At 41.6% G+C, this 16,408-nt stretch overlaps 1 protein-coding gene across 1 annotated transcript in view; it reads right to left on the minus strand.

Annotated features, from left to right (window-relative positions):
• Positions 1–8,670, minus strand: part of LOC127651424 (glutamate receptor ionotropic, NMDA 2A-like) — a 213,785-nt gene extending 205,115 nt beyond the window's left edge. Inside the window, exons 1-2 of the mRNA XM_052137234.1 lie at positions 8,571–8,670; positions 7,821–8,001 (exon numbers count right to left, since the gene is read on the minus strand). The gene's annotated coding sequence lies outside the window, so the exon portion shown is untranslated. The remainder of the gene's footprint in view (positions 1–7,820; positions 8,002–8,570) is intronic.
• Positions 8,671–16,408: the final 7,738 nt, after the last annotated feature.

Below are 16,408 nucleotides of genomic sequence, written 5' to 3' on the forward strand. Positions count from 1 at the left end.
ATTACTCACAATGGCCAATCGAGTGGACTGATAAAGAATGGGAAGTGAATGCACACAACAAACTTTTAAAGGTTTAGATGGCATGCCTTTCTTTACAACTACTCAGTCATGTAGAGTCAATACTTTTCAATTAGTTTAAATAGTTTAATGGAACAGTGGTTCACTTATTACCAATTAACTCCAGTACTGTCGTGCCATCTTAAAATATATCAGTGTGGTTGTGTTTAAAGGGCCTGTCTAATTGATAGGATTCTTCAATAGTTTATTACAATCATGGGCTGAATTTTCATGCCTGGATGATTCCAGATGGCTAGTATAGCTGTCTCTTAAATTATAGCAATAATTGATGAAACCATGCACTAACTGGAATGCATTACAACTTCATGAGTAAAGAACATCTTACACACGGTTAAATTTAAGTACGCCGATGTCAGCGGTTAAAAGATGGTTCAATCTCAAGAGATTGAATGTTAAAGTCAACTTCTGTATGGAAGTAGTGATCATATACTCACCCTAATGTCTTTCAAAACTTAAATGTTTTTTCTTATGTTGAACACAAAAGGAGAGGTTGGTTGAATGTTTGCACTGCTCTTTTCCATACCAAGTAAGTGAATAGGAAAGGGAACTAACCCACAAATGACCAAAAAGCATGGGCAAATTTACTAGCGTCTACAGACTGAAAATGAAGTCATTATTCACACTTAAATCTCATTTACTATTCTGCATATTCAAACTTGGTGTGTCATGTTCAGTTGTGAAACACGCAAGAACCAATGGCGTTTGGTATCACTGACGTCAAACATGGCATTACGTGAATGAACATGAATGACATTTAACGTATGCGTAATATGGACTACATTTGTTTGGTTCAAATTTTATCATTGTTTTATTTAAAACATCACAAATTTGTGGCAAAATGGCTAAAGGACAAAGGTGGCCATCACAAAGCCCTGAGCTCAATCCGATCCGAAAATTTGTGGGCAGAACTGAAAAACTGTGTGCGAGCAAGGAGGCCTACAAACCTGACTCAGTTACACCAGTTGTCGGAGGAATGGGCCAAAATTCCAGCAACTTATTGTGAGAAGCTTGTGGAAGGCTACCCAAAACATTTGACCCGAGTTAAACAATTTAAAGGCAATTCTACCAAATACTAACAAAGTGTATGTAAACTTCTGACCCACTGGAAATATGATGAAAGGAATAAAAGCTGAAATAAATCATTCGGTCTTCTATTATTCTGACATTTCACATTCTTAAAATGAAGTAGTGATCCTAACTGACCAAAGACAGGAAAAGTTTTCTATGATTAAATGTCAGGAAAAAACTTTTTTGGCTTAGTTTAAATTTGGCTAAGGTGTATGTAAATTTCTTACTTAAACTGGACATACTATAAATATATATATATATATATATATATATATATATATATATATATATATATATATAGGCTACATATAAGCTCCACATCTATAGAGGATGCCAACTACATTCAAATATACTGTCGCTTGTAATTGTTACTGACTGAAACATTCTCAACCACTGACAAAAACCAACAGAAAAAGACACGCGTCCAGCCTCACGTAATAGTGTCAGTTTGTCCCATAGTATACTGTATGTACCAGCACATGTATTTATCAATATTCTTTATGACACAACAATCAATCAAATGCAATTTACTACACAGTCTCACTTGAATTTTGTTTGGGGTGCTCAGCAATGAACAATGTGATAAGAATGTGCTACAATCAGCTGCTGTGAAAAGGATTTTATGCAGTCCTCAACAAAGGATCAGTGGCGGCGCCAGGGGGGAGCTAGGTGGTGCTGTAGCTCCCCCTATAATAGCCATAGCACCCGCTCAGCACCCCCAAGAAATGTTTGTAATTTTTTATATTTATATTTTAATGTCATGTTTGAATAGTCTTTTTCATGTTGTTAAAAATGGGAATAAATAATAATTAAAAAAATATATATTTAGTTTAAAATAATGCGCGGCCTGTGATCTTCTTTGGCCAATGGGCGCAGCTCCCGCTGAACGTTTGACCTTAACGTTTGTGATTGCAGCTTGTTTTAGTTTGGAAATTTAGCACAGTAAAACATACACCACATGACCACAATGGATCGTTTTTTGCTCCCTAAACGTCCACGTTCTTCCGAGTCACAAGGAAAACGCGACTGTGAAGGTGCAGACACACCGCTCGTCGTCACAGAGCCCCAGGAACAAGAAAATCCTGGGGATGAAGACGAAGGAGAATCGCCGGCGACTTCCATGGAGGATGCTAACGTTACGGTTTGTGCTGCAGCAGGTGATATTAGCAGCCATCCTCAAGAGGGCCTCAAGGAGGCCAGTCCTTCTAAAATACCCCACACGGCAATTTGGATATCAGCAGAGAAATTTTAACAAAAGTTGGATAGATCAGTATTCATGGCTGGAATACAGCGTGGCCAAAGATGCAGCATTTTGTTTTGCGTGTAGGCATTTTTTGAAACGAGGGCACGGATTTCATTTAGAGCCAACATTTACCAGTAACGGATTTAACAACTGGCGGAAAGCATCAGCATCTCTGAAGAGCCATCATGAAAGTATGGGGCACAAATTTGCAATGGAAGGATGGAGTGAGTTCAAGCAAAAGGAGTCAAGTGGATCTAAAATAGCAAACATGCTTGATAAGGGACATTCTGCGTTAGTTATTGAGAACAGAAAATACATGAAAGCTGTGGTGGAGAGCCTGCGCTTCACAGCCTGCCAGGGCATCGCACAGCGAGGCCACAGAGAGGGTGAGGAGTCACACAACAAGGGAAACTTCCGTGAGCTGCTGGATGTCATTGCTAAGTTTGATTCAACAGTGGACAAAAAGTTAGCATCTAACCCATCAAACGCCAGATACACTCATCATGAAATTCAAAATGAGATATTTGCTGTAATGGCAGAAATTATAAGAAAGAAGATAAGTGATGAGGTGAGTGATGCCGAGTGTTTTGCTCTTTTGGTGGATGAGAGTAAAGATACGAGTAAAAAAGAGCAGATTTCTGTTATCGTGCGGTATTTGCAGCCAGAGTCAGGGGAAGTGCATGAGGAGTTTTTGCATTTTACTGCCGCAGATGGATTGGATGCAGACTCTCTGCTAGCCAGCATCAAACACACACTCAGTCAGCGTAACATTGATATACATCGCTGTGTCGGTCAATGCTACGACGGAGCATCCGTGATGTCAGGATGTAATAATGGTGTGCAGGAAAAATTCAGAAAGGAGGTGCCGCAAGCCATCTATATACATTGCCACGCACACAAGCTGAATTTAGTGTTAGTGGACTGTGTACATAATGTCAGCGCTGCAGCAGAGTTTTTTGAGACAGTACAAATGCTCTACAAGTTTTTTTCTGGATCCGTGGTGCACGATCTATTCATGAGAAAACAAAAAGAGCTCGTCCCGACAGCACAAACAGTGGAACTCAAGAGACTATGCGATACTCGCTGGGCTTGCCACTATAATGCGATCTGCGCCGTCAAGAAAACTCTCCCCGCTCTGCGAGCCACTCTGCGTGATGTCATCACTCAGTCAAACGCACATCGGAGGGCAGAGGCAAGAGCCATTAGTGCCATCATCGATGAGAAGTTTGTTTTGCATCTCATCATGTTTGAGGATTTATTTAGAACAACAAAGTTCATGTCAGATCAGTTACAGGCCCCCGATTTTGACCTCGTTGCGGCAGAGGATTTGGCCCAGTCTGTAATTAATGCTCTATCAGAAAAGCGCACAGATACTAAGTGGAAAGAAATACAACAACAAGCAGAGACTCTGTATGCAAACACAGGCACAACACATACTTCACGCGAGAAAAGGCAGACCCAGAAAACTCGACACCTGGAAGATTTTATTGTGGAGGCCCCGATAGAGAGAACTCAGACAGACAACACCTATGACATGAAAACGCACTCTTTCTATCCAGTTATAGACAGGTTGATGGTGGAAATGAATCGGCGCTTTTCAACAGAGACAAATTACGTACTGAGAGGTGTACCAACTCTCAGCCCAAAACACACATCGTTTTTGGACAAACAACTTCTGCTGCCCATGGCCCGACACTATGGTGTCAGTGAGGAAAACCTGTCAGCAGAGCTCTATCAGGTGCGGCGGCTTCTGCAAAGGAAGGAAGAACAGGGACATGCTATCCATAGCACACAGGAGTTCCTATCCTTAATGCGGCCATATAAAGATGCATTTATGGACCTGTATAAGTTAATATGCATAGCCCTGACACTTCCTGTCACATCAGTGAGCTGTGAACGCAGTTTTTCTTGCCTGAACCGTGTAAAAAACTACCTGAGGAACAGCAGTGGAGACACTAGGACCAGTAATCTGGCACTTTTGGCTATAAACACGGAGAGAACGAGGACTCTTGACTGTGACAACATCATTGATGCCTTCGCACTCAATCACAGCAACAGGCGTATTGTTTTGTTGTGAAGACGTCTATGGTAAGTGCTTGATTTTCCCCTCTGTTGGCTGTTACAAATTTCATTAGACTAATGTTGGTAACTGGCTGTGTGATTTCGTGATTTCGCGAGCATTTTAGGCCGAAGCGTGCACATCTGTTGTCTTTTGTTGCTGCTGTTTGCTGCTCCGTGGTATTCAGGGCTTGACTGTGACAGAATTGTGTGAAATATTATTTTCAGAGGTTTACATTGGCAGGCTTATGTATGTTGTATCTATAGCCCTTGTGTTGAAAACTTTTACATATATGCTAGCTTATAGTCGCGGAGCGAGTATAGTTAATGCGGCATGTACGTGCGTGTGTAGGCTATACCAAGGATGGTCCGATGCGACCTCCGTAATGAAACGCCCCAAAATTCAAAGCACCTTCTCTTAAGTGTTAAGCATCCCCATAACACCTGCAACCGAAAATCTCTGGTGCCGCCACTGCAAAGGATCCAGCTCAAAGAAAAAAAAAACTGATAAATGGCTGGCTTAGTAAAAGAAGAAATGTGTCAACTTGGAATGTTCTACTTAATGTTTTACAAATACTAATAATGTATATGGAGAGTTAACAAATAGCATGGACTTATATATACAGTTTATAGTTTGTATAAGCGGAAGTGTTTAGTTTAAGATAATGTAACTGGTTACTATTGATGTTTTCACAATTTTGTATCACCTTTTTAACTTTGCAGTTAATTTAAATAGTGCTACGGTGTAACAAATAACTTTTTTTAAGTACCAATATGCCATATTGTCTATCAATTAATACGATTTTAATAATAACAGTTGAAAAAAACTAGTGGTGGCGGCGTAGTGGCTAAAGCACAGGGCTGTTAATCAGAAGGTTGCTGGTTTGAACCCCACGGCCACCACCATTGTGCCCTTGAGCAAGGCACTTAACTCCAGTTTGTTCCGGGGGGATTGTCCCTGTAATAATTGCACTGGAAGTCACTTTTGGATAAAAGCGTCTGCCAAATGCATAAATATAAATGTAAATGTGAAAAATGCCATTTTAGATGGTGCATAGCAATGCAGGACAATGCTGTGACATGTGATGTCAACTACCCATATACTGTACACACACTTATCATTGATAAAGTATTGTAATAAATCATTATAATCAAAGCGTAATTTTAGAAGAACAGCAGTATAATCGAAGTAGATTATTGTAACTGCCTAAAATGCAACATTTTCCATAAAAGAAGCAAGGACTTTACTGATACGATTAATGTTGTAGGCAAACAATAATAGCAGACAGTAAGAGGCTTAAGCTTTGACAGCTAAAACATTCAGATGTATTGTAAAGCATACTAATTAATGCCAATCACATAATTGCCTAATTGCTTTCTTAATGGTTGCAATGGTTGTTTGTGAAGGTCCAAAAGAAATATGTGCCTCAATGGCCACATTAGAGATTCCAGAGAGGGACAGTTGTGCTCTGTTGGCCCAGTAACTTTCTCATTTAGTATACTCGCTAGTGTCCATAATTGGCATACTTACAGAGCCATACCAGCAAAACACCCATGCCCTTAAGCCTAACCCAGAGTAGCACTTAGTGTGTGCAGATGCTACAGGTCATTGGGCATCTCTCTCACTCATTCTGCGTGCATCTTTGAGATTTGCTGAACATTTAACAAGTAAACTGCTTGTAGTTTTTTCAGCTACACTAGTGCTCTTTAACCCAAGCTAGCAGGTTAAAATTGAAGAGCAGCCAATGTTCAAATCACAGAGAGGTCATTACACTTACAAACACAGACCCATGGCTTTTTATGCATCAAATTTTTAGCAACCCTGCCAGAAACTTCTTGCCAAAATGAGTGTTTGTACGAGTGAGGTTTGGACGCTGTCTCCTTTTATAAGCCTGAAAGTACAGACCACATTTTTGAAGATCTGTCACAGCCCATATTTCATAATTCAAAATCAGAGAGTAAAGTGCCAAACGCAAATAGGCTCCACTGTTAGCAGAATATCACCTCTGAGATCACTTCTCTTCACAAGCAAAAGAGGAGGTTGTGGGTGGATTTCTCAGTTTGACTTTGTGGAAGGGTGGGGGGTCAACAGTTACGAGTACTCTCAAAATAAGCACCTGTGCTAGGTCCTCCTCCCCCATCTATCCAACAAACACATACACTCACATATAATTCTTCTGTTTAAGACAAGAGTTGGCCTGATACCGATAAGTGTAAAAATGCACAAATTAAGATTTTTTGAAAAATATCTTAACTCAATTGGTCCATTCAATACAAGTAAATGCTACCAGAACACTGAAGCTTAAAGCTGAAGCAGCATTAAAGTAATCCATACGACTCCAGTGGTTCAATCCATGTCTTCAGAAGCCATATGATAGGTGTGAGTGTGAAACAGATCAACACTGAAGTTGTTTTAACTATTAATATCCACTTTCACCAGCCATCATAGGCATTCTCTTCTCTCCTAACAACCTATCTACACTGGATGAAAGTGGCATGACGCATACAAAACGCAATAGAACTCATCATAATCAAAGATGCTGTCTTTACTGAAAGCGTCCGTTGCGGTGCGCTGCATTGCACCATGCGTAAACGGGTTTCCCATTCTGCAATGCACACGCTGCCACTACTTCTGCCAACACAAATAAATGGTTTAAAATGTTCGTGTTGACGCGTCCAGTGTTGACAGTGTGTAAGAGTTGTTGTTTTTTTTTTTTTCATATCGCCACCTACTGGGCAGGGAGGAGAATTTATAGTAAAAATTTACTTAAATATTGATCCATTTCTCACTCACACCTATCAAATCACTACTGAAATTATGGATTTAATCACTTTAGGCTTAAGGATTATGCTTTTATGCTACCTTTAATTACTTTTTGGAGCTTCAAAGTTCTGGCCACCATTCACTTGCATTAATTGGAGCTATAATATAAAAATATGAATTGGTGTTCTGCAGAAGAAAGAAAGTCATACACATGGGGGTGAGTAAATGATGAAAGAAATGTCATTTTTGGGTGAACTATTCATTTAATACCATATATTTGGGTGTTCACCTTAGGTCATTTTAACATTTGTCTACAGCCAAGTTTATCAAGGCATGTGTAGGCAGAAAGGGGACAGTATTGGAATACTTCTGCTTCTAAAATTGTATCCTCCAATAAGGGAAATATTTTTTCCCAGGCCTGGTACTGTAAGCTAGAGGAAAACATAAAAAATGTGTTTGGACAACGTGACTGCACCCAAATCTGCAAGTTCCTCATTCCCCGTTCTCCGATCGGCGGCGGAACCCGCGAAACAACGGCGCCCTCTGTCGGATTTTCCGAAAGCCGTTTCGCGTTATTAATAAACGTTCAATATTTAAAACGTATCTTACCTTGCGTGTCACGAGGTGTCAGTGAAGAAAACTCGTTGTGGTTTAAATGTGCCATCTGTGAAAGTGAACTTCGTCTTGTGAATTTTATCCACGAAGATTTCCTGACAGAGGAGACGCGTTCCTCGGCGCATTTTCAGACCTTCGGTGAACCACCTTGACAGGAGCTTAAGTATTCAATGTTCTGAAAGAAAGTAGAGCACAATCTTTCAATTGGTTTAACATAAACGTAATAACTGATGGTTTACTTTATTTCTTACAACTTATCATTCGTGTTCAGTAGTCTGTGAGAGAAATAGCACACCGAAAAACTTAACGAGTGGGTTCGCGGGCAAACTGATCTGCGTGGAAACATAACGGTTCCCCCGCACAGAACCAAACGGCTCACAAGAAACCTCAGAGACTGACGGTGTCTTAAAGAATACATCTCCGTGAGCTTCAAGTTAGAGAAGATAGTCAGTGTTAAACAGGCATATGAGAGACTCGGCATGTTTAAATGAAGGGCGGTGTGGCATTCCCCTCACTCGCGCGGGGTTTGTCTCTATGTAGGGCGCTCGCTCGCGCAGCAGGTGTTGCGCATCAAGGCGTTTGAAATAATTTCTCCCTTCACAAAAATACGCCGACGATTTCGTCAACGTCAAGCTCCAACGATTCCCTTTGGCCATGAGAGAGTGAACCCACAATTGGTAAGGAAAATAAGCTGAGAATAACACATTTGCTATTTTATTGAATGTAGAAGGCTGAAAAACTCACTTGATATCGTCTTTATGCATTTCCAACATTTTATTCGTGAATTACACAGTGTCCTTACTCTTCATTGTTTAACCTTGCTCGTTCTTCATAAATAAATCCGTCAAGTTCGGCGCTCTTAACGGGGAAATTCCACCAGTGCCCTTGTCTTTACCGTCACCACAACGGGAAGGAAAATCCCATTATTTCGTCCAAAATACAACGATCCAACTGATTTTTTTAATTATTTTAGTTTCGAGCGTGTTCAGCACTAGCTGGATCCGGTGGAACAGGTCCGTGTGCTTCCTTCTGAGGGGAAATCCGTCAATATCACATCCTATTGGAGAAACCAACAAGAAAACACCGAATTCACAGATGTATTGTCGATAACGGTGATGTGCTCTATTTCGGAAGTAGATTCCTCAGCGACACCGTCGACTACTCGAGACGTAAGTGCAGTCAAACTGTCTCGAGCGCGTATACGCTCATTAACATCTCAGCGCGGAATTGAGACTGTATTTGCCAATGCTTCCCACGCTCTCCGTGCACAATACAACTCAAATCCTGTACCCTGTATCAGCATAATTAAACGTAAACATGTGTTTTTTGAGGGGTAATGCTGTTGATTTACAATGTAAAAAGACTAGTCTCTCATTAATTGCTTATACTACGGTAACCAGTTAGAGGATTTCCAAAACATTTGATTATGTGCTTTGCGCGCGTAAATATTTCCACCCCCCAACTTTACAGACCATTGCTCTCAGATCTCTCTCTCTCTCTCTCTCTCATACACACACACACACACACACACACACACACACACACACACACACACACACACACACACACACACACACACACACACACACACACACACAAACACATTGCGTTGCACATTCAAACAGTCGCAAATGATAGTGAGAGCCATTCCATGTCCCTGCGAAAATTCTCAATCACACGAAGCCTCAGAAAACCAGCCATTTTGCCGTATGATGTCGCAACAAAAAAAAATCCCATCCAGTGTCGCCTCATCTTGTTAAAGAGAGCAAAACAATTAAACTACTCGACTCCAATCTGTCTCAATGAAAACGGAGAATCTGGGTTTGCTCCGTTTGCTCTAAAAATATATATATATATTTATTTTTAAAAATATAAAAAAATATATATATATATATATTTTTTTTCTGAGGCAGACGCTCCCAGCGGTGTAATATCACAAGGCAATCGGCGAGAGACTATAGTGATCCCCCAACCCAAGCTGATAAAATCACTCACTCATTCAAAAGTGAACTGCTTGACACAAGTCTATTGAAAGTTATCAAAACCTCCGATTATGACGATGCACAGTATAGGATAATGATGTATTTATGCCCTGATGTAGGGTTGCCACCCGGATCCGTCCCGTATTTAAAGATAAAATTATGCGATGGTCAAGTTAACATGGATATAAATTGGAAAATTTGCCCGCTGTGGGTAAAGGACCGTCTAAAAAGTCCACACATTTTTCTAAAACGTTCGAATACTGTGGAAGGTAAAAAAATACATATAAAAAATTAAAATACATATAAACCAAACAAAATTTATAAATAAATAAGATAAAGATGAAAAATAATCAGAAAAATACAAATATTTTTAACATATAAAAGATAATAATCATGGGTCAGGAAAGTTCTCATTTTAGCATATAAGAAAGAATATACAATAATAATGCAATATACAATATTAATAACGTATATTAACACATTTATTGCTATACCTGTGTAGGTTAGGGGTCGTGATCCATGATTTTGCTTAAGTAGAAGGTCTTCTATGTCTACTCATTATATTGATTAATTCGTTGATTACTTAGAAACACGTTTTATGTTTATGTGTGTTTGGGCATGAAAGCAGAATAAAATTTGTAGTTGTTTACATATTAGGCAAGAGCTCTGAACTGACTTGAAATGAATCACAGGTAATTATCCAAAAAGCCTGTAATAAAATAATTTTACGACGGAGAACAGCTAATACATTTCAGACAGATTTTCTTTTTAGGATAGAGCTATACACACATGGCATGTCTTGGCAACATGCACAGGCTCATGCTGACTAATGAAGTTTCTCCCATTTTCTTGGTTGGATTTACAATCCACTTATTGCATCATTATATTATCATTATATCTCACACCCACAAATGAAAAACCTTAATTATATGATATTAAACAACTGCTTAAATCAATACATTTTAATTCTAACACAGATGAAACAAACCAATTTAGTGCATATATTAAGGTAACAACAGCGTCAATATCCAGTTGTGCAAAAAAAAAGCACAACTGGATGAATAAAGGATAAAGAAATCAAGAAATAAATGAGTAAAGAAGAAATGGAAGAGAGGTTTGCATGAGTTTGTCATGAGCACAGAAAAGTGGGAAAATTCTGTCTCCATGGTAACCTAATTTTCAGTGTCACCACTTTTGTTACCAAACAGATGATGCTACATTACAAAAAACACACATTCACAGCCCCTTCACACACAGATAAATGCACACACACACACACTTGTTGGTGCAGCTATCCTTACGAGGACTCTCCATAGGCATAAGGATTTTTATACTGTACGAACTATAGATTCTGTCCCCTAAACCTAACCCTCACAAAAAACGTACTACATTTTTAAATTTTCAAAAAAAATTATTTTGTATGTTTTTTAAGCAATTTGAATTATGGGGACACTAGAAATATCCTCATAAACCACAATTATAGTATAATACCCTTATAATTACCAGTTTGTAACCTAAAAAAATGTCATCATAAACCACCTAAACCCTCCCACACACACACACACACACACACACACACATATTCCCTCAATAAGGAAACAGTTATTTACTATAACAATTATATTTTTATGACAGTTTTGGCCAGACTTTGATGCATCATAACAGAACACAACAGTCTCATCTAATTAGATTATTTAAATCATATTACTTCAAGAACAAACCTTACTATATATCTATCCAACAAACATTTTGAGTCTAAGTGAAGATGAAGACAATTTAAACAATACACTTAGCTGGTGTTTAAATTAGGGCTGTCGAGTTAACGCGTTAATAACTCGCGATAAATTATACACAATATAACGCGTTCAAAAAATTTACACATTTAATCGCATGCTTGTAGTACCACCTGTATACTCCAGAGGGCAGTAAGTGAAATTTCAGCTGTGTGAGTAACACACAGTTTATACAGTGAAGAAAACAACACAGATATGCGTTACTAAGGGTTCAAATGCGAACTAAGGGATCTCAATATGTGTTTAAAGATTGAATATTAAACTATATTTAACTTGACACAGTGACCTAAACATTTTCTTTTTATGACGCAACACACCCGAGACGCAACACAAGCATTTCTGACACAGGTCGTATGGTAGGGTGACCATCGGGACAGTCCCTAAATTGGAAGCTTTGTCCCGCATCCCGCAAGTCATAAGCATTTAAATTTTGTCTGTATGATTTTTTATCTTTATTATTATTATTTCGGCTTCATTTTATTTCATCGTCCTTTAATTATAAAATCACTATAAAAAAAAGTTAATAAGAAAACACTGAACATGTGCAGCGCAGCCTTTTTTTCTTGCCAGAGCGCGAAAACACTGGGAAAAAAAACTGCAACAGAAAAATGGGTCCCAAGAAGAAAAAGTGTCTTTGTTCGTATAATAAAGAATTGGAGAAAATATATAGGCCTACATGGTTAAAACCAGTTACAGGTGACCCTAAAAAAGGAGAGTGCAGGGTATGCCACCGAAGTTTCACGGACAGCTCTGCTGAAGCATTTCTGATATCTTTGGTTTTAGCATTCCTGTCACCAACGCATTCGTGGAGAGGGTGTTTTCACTGATGACCGCTGCGTGGACAGAGACAAGGAACTGAGCATCTGTGGACCTCATCAAAAGTGAACTCCTGGTGAAAGTGAACACCTTCACCTGCCAGGAGTTCTACAGTCATAATGAATGAGAAGGCCTTACTCGAAGCAGCCTGTGCTGTTAAAATTAGTTTGTATTGTAGACCTTATGCCAAACTGAGTGACGTTCACAGCGCCGTCATTAACATTCAACATCACTGCAAAAATACAGCTAATATAAAATCAATATTTATTCACCTAGTACAATAATAGTAAGTTATCTCTCCCTTGTGTCCCGCATTGTCCCGCAAAATCAGGTCTGCTGACCTGCAACAGAGCAATAGCCAGGTGGTCACCCAGGTTGTATGGTCTTTACCTCACAAATATTTAATTACCTGTTAAGAAGGTGTCCTTTAAACTGTTACACCGTTTTTACCCAGTCAATCTTTATTTAAGAAACATGCTCCCTGAAATAGATGCACTTTGCTCCTTCTGTAATGCTGTAGATGAATCTGCCCCTCAACTTATTTGGGAATGTGCCCACACAGTAGTATTTTGGATAAGTTTTTTTTATATATTATTTAAATACTCTTTGTACCTCCAACAACTCCAAAGCATTGAAAAGCATTGCACTATGTAATGAATATAATGTCTTGTCATTACTGTAAAATATATCTGTAGTATTGTGTACTATGTATAGCCTACCCCTGGCTTGTTTCTAAAAAAAAAAAATGTCTGACGCAGGTGTTCATTGACGGGTTCTTAAACAAGCCCTCATAATATATATCCAACTGATTGACAAATTCACTTGTGAAATGGATTTCTGTGAACTGTATGCCAATGATTGACTTATGTTCATTAATATGGTAGTAAACAATACATTGTATTCTAAAGCCATTTTTTTATTTTGTTTTATCAATGATTAACTCTTCTGCTACAAGAATGTAATACATTTTAATTATCTGAATATTTTATATTATATATATATATAATTTTTTTATATTTAAAGATATCCATGTATAATTATTTCATCGTTATGTATTGAATTGTTGTTATATGAGGTGCTTTCTCAGCAAATATTGGTATATGTGATTAATCACGATTAATTAATCGGGACACCATGTAATTAATTCAATTAAAAATGTTAATCGATTGACAGCCCTAGTTTAAATACATTTTCAAATAGTATTAATTAATCTTACTCCTAAAACATCCTTCCACATCTATCTTTAAACACAACACAATAAAACACGCTCCATAACACTCTTATGCACACAAGCATTCATGCATTACTTTACACATAACAAGCATTCACACACACATAAACTGAAAATCTCTTACTTGTACTGTAAATACGCTCATGCTAGAGCAGTGAGGTGTTTATAATGCCTTTAGAATTATCTATATATAGGGTTTAGTTGAATAGTTGTGAGCTGATCTTTAGTATGTTTGAATTAAAATGAAAACTGTTCTAATTCATAGCAATTCTTATGAATCAGACGAGGAGTGTGGATCTAAATGCAGTTTTTTAATAAAGGAGCAAAAGGTGAACAGGATAACTAAAAATAAATCAACACAGGGAACAAACAAAACATCCACGAGGGGAAAACAAAATATAAACATGAAAAACATCCACGGAGAGCATGGGCAGGAGAAACATAGAGGACAACCTTGGGGCAAACAGGCAGTCCAAGGGGGGCACAAAGGGCAAACAGGCAGTCTAAAGGGGGCACAGAGGGCAAACAGACAGTCCAAGGGGGGCACAAAGGGCAAACAGGCAGTCCACGGGGGGCACAAGGGGCAAACAGGCAGTCCAAGGGGGGCACAAAGGGCAAACAGGCAGTCCAAGGGGGGCACAGAGGGCAAACAGACAGTCCAAGGGGGGCACAAAGGGCAAACAGGCAGTTCACAGGGGGCACAAGGGGCAGACAGGCAGTCCAAGGGGGCCACAAGATGGGGATTTGGTCAAGAGGCCTGGGAGGCGGCCACAGGACAGGGACTGAGTCAGGAGGCCTGGGAGGCTGCCACAGGAAAGGGACTGGGTCAGGAGGCCTGAGAGGCGGCCACAGGACAGGGACTGAGACAGGAGGCCTGGGAGGTGGCCACAGGAGAGGGACTGGGTCAGGAGGCCTGAGAGGTGGCCACAGGACAGGGACTGAGTCAGGAGGCCTGGGAGGTGGCCACAGGACAGGGACTGAGTCAGGAGGCCTGGGAGGTGGCCACAGGACAGGGAATGAGTCAGGAGGCCTGGGAGGTGGCCACAGGACAGGGACTGGGTCAGGAGGCCCGGGAGGTGGCCACAGGGCCACAGCCATGGAGAACTCTGAGGGCGGAGCCGTGGAATGCGGAGCCATGGAAGATTCAGGTGGCGGAGCCATGGAGGGGGGAGCCGTGGAAGACTCAGGTGGCAGAGCCATGGAAGGCTCAGGAGGCAGAGCCGTAGAAGGCTCATGAGATGGAGCCGTGGAAGGCGGAGCCCTGGGAGGCTCGAGAGGCAGAGCCCTGGGAGGCTTGAGAGGCGGAGCCCTGGAAGGCTCGAGAGGCGGAGCCCTGAGAGGCCAATAGGGGGCCACTAAGGCTCCTCATCCTCCCTGACCGTGCACAGCACCTGTGCAAGAAGGCTCACTGGGGGGAATGCGTACTTGTGCAGCCCCGTGGGCCAGCTGTGTGCCAATGCATCTGCCCCGAGGGGAGCCTCTGTTCGGGCGTACCAGAGCGGGCAATGGGAGGTTTCTTGGGAGGCGCACAAGTCTACATGGGCCTTGCCGAACCGTTCCCAAATGAGCTAGACCGACTCGAGGTGGAGCCTCCACTCTCCACTGGGCAAGCATTGTCTTGACACATTGAGGTTGCCGGGGATGTGACTGGCACACAGCGACTTGAGTCGCTGCTGGCTCCAAAGGAGGAGACGACGGGCGAATCGTGACATGTATTGGGAGCGTACTAAGCCTTGGTGATTTATGTATGCCACCACTGCGGTGCTGTCTGACCTGACCAGGACATGTTTGACCCGAACTAGGGGGAGAAACTTCCTCAGGGCAAAGAAAACAGTCAGCAACTCTAGGCAGTTGATGTGCCAGCGCAGCGGTGCCCCTTTCCAACGGCCCGTGGCTGCGTGCCCGTTGCACACGGCGCCCCAACCCGATCTGGAGGCGTCGGTCGTGACCAGGACGCATCGGGACACCTGCTGCAAGGGTACTCCTGCCCGCAGAAAGAAGAGGTCTGTCCAGGGTTTGAGTGTCTGGCGGCAGGCGGTGGTGATCATCACACGGTGCCCGATTGAGAGCAGAGCCCGATTGAAAACTCGCAGGTCCAAGATCGGTCATAAGCCGCCGCCTTTCTTGGGTACAATGAAGTAAGGGCTGTAGAGACCCTTCTTCATTTCGGTTGGAGGGACAGGCTCTATCACATCTTTGAGTAAAAGAGTGGCAATTTCCGTGCACAGGGAATTGGCATGTTCGCCGTTTACTGCGGAAAAACGGACGCCCGCGAAGGGGGGCAGGGCCTGGCATGCCTCTAAACTCTGTGCTAGGGGGCACCAAGGGGACGAGTATTTTGGACGTACCTGGCGGGGCTTCGCAGCTGGGCGGAGCAAGTAGTGTGGCGTCAGGAGGCAGGGTGCGTCCCGAGGCTTTGGTGCTGAGAACAAACTCAAAGCACTTACCTTGCTCCACGCGCCCGGCAGGGGGCGGGTTCGTGACTGAGGAGGAGGTCCAGTGCAGGCGTCCTCTAGACTCGTCAGAACTGGCTGGCCGGGGAACAGTCGTGGGCGGTATCCGTATCCAGTGTGCTGGGACTGTTGAAATCTGGCGGCAGAGTTTTGCGGGCCAGGTGACCCAGAGACAAAAGGAAATAGCTCTATTATTGAGAAGGTGAGTACCGCAGCCCCCGTTAGGGGGTGCGGCCAATGAAATGAATTCAACAAAAAGATTCTCCTTGGCCTGGTGGACTTGCAGGAGGGGGCCATGGTGTGCAGG

The sequence above is a fragment of the Xyrauchen texanus genome, chromosome 11 (genome assembly GCF_025860055.1).
Source record: "Xyrauchen texanus isolate HMW12.3.18 chromosome 11, RBS_HiC_50CHRs, whole genome shotgun sequence".
Classification (NCBI taxonomy): Eukaryota; Metazoa; Chordata; class Actinopteri; order Cypriniformes; family Catostomidae; genus Xyrauchen; species Xyrauchen texanus.